Raw genomic sequence first — 1,551 nt, 5'->3', positions numbered from 1 at the left:
GCGTAGAGCGTATTCGCCATTTTAATTCTACGTAAATGCATGTAGCCACTTGGAATTTACCGTAAAGCGTAATCGAGAAGTTTCCGCATTCAGCATAGAGCGTTGTCGGGCCCTCCCCTTGCAGGCCCCCAGAGAGGGTCCAACGCGCCACCCTAGGATCTGCTTGGAGATTAACACTACGGGGACCGGAAGTGCTCGTTCCCAGAACCTAGCCGGAAGTTACATCACCCTGATGCCAGATTTTCGTGTAGACTGTGTGTTTTAAATGTCTTTATTTTACTCCCAGGGGATAGATAGACTTCCAGTACGTATTACCTGATTTTTTAGGTCAGTTTCCTTTCAAACTGAACTGTTTTTTTTTAGCTAGGACGTACCTGGAACGCAAGAGAATGTAGACCCCCCCCCCCCCAACCCCCCCAAGAAAAGCGACGCCCGCAAACGAGGCTAGGGATAGGGCGTAAAAAATACTCTCCAAGCAGAGGGGGAAGATCGTTAACTTTTATATTATGGCCTTTTTTTCTGTTTTTTTTTTCTTTTTGTCACTACCCCACGGTGACCAACCTTGGATCGCGCATGGATCCTTCTGGCCAACAAATACTGCCACCCTAGGATCTGCTTGGAGAATTAATAGGGCGTGAGGTCGAGGCGCCCGTGTTTGGGAAGCCACACCTTGAGTAGGTACATACGTTATTAAAATATATCCCACCGCACTTACCGATGAATGAGACAGGTGTCCGTTGTATTATTGTCTTTTTGTGTTGTGACTGAGCTATTAAAGCGGATGTGATCTTCAATGCGGCGTGATCATACACAAAACATGCTGAAAAGATGACATCATGAAGAAATAACATAGGCAGTGACTTGCAAAATTTGGTCGGGCTCAAAGCAGATGTTAGGTCTGGACTTCTTGTTTGCTCGTGAAGTGTATAATGACGCTGTCAAACTTTTGATTTTGCTAGCAGAAAATACGTAGCATAAAACAACGAAACAGTTAGTATGACTATACTGTAGTATTACCAGTGATCTTTGAATGCGAAAAAAACAGTTATCATCATCATATTTCTGATGGAACAATCAATGTAGTCGACAATCTATCGGTCACTTTTTTTAAATCCATAAATGTTTGCGAGGAGCTGAAACTTAATACTATATCCGACGACTCAAGCATGAAAAGGAGCAGCTATGAATTCAGCTGGAAGCAGAATGTGGGAGGAAAAGGGTGGTACAATAACAATAGATCAATGACAATACAACGTGTCATTATGAATCACAAATTCGGGGGCAAATACAATAGAAAGTCGTGACATCCTTGCAGAACAGTGAGGATATGCTAGCCTCTACCAGGCTTGGGGAGGCGGCTGGAAAGAGTAGAAATCGGCTAAATAGAGAGATAAGCATGCCAAAGGTGTTTGTCCGTTGAGAGAATTAACATTTCACCGGACCGTGCCCAAGGTGCGAACTGTTCTCTCAACGGACAAACTCCCTTGGCATGCTTATCTCTCTATTTAGCCGATTTCTACTCTTTCCAGCCGCCTCCCCAAGCCTGGTAGA

Source organism: Branchiostoma belcheri, unplaced genomic scaffold (assembly GCF_001625305.1).
Source record: "Branchiostoma belcheri isolate BF01 breed outbred unplaced genomic scaffold, Haploidv18h27 scaffold217, whole genome shotgun sequence".
In the NCBI taxonomy this organism is placed as follows: Eukaryota; Metazoa; Chordata; class Leptocardii; order Amphioxiformes; family Branchiostomatidae; genus Branchiostoma; species Branchiostoma belcheri.
The sequence above is the reverse complement of the archived record's forward strand: the minus strand, read 5'-3'. Positions refer to the sequence as shown.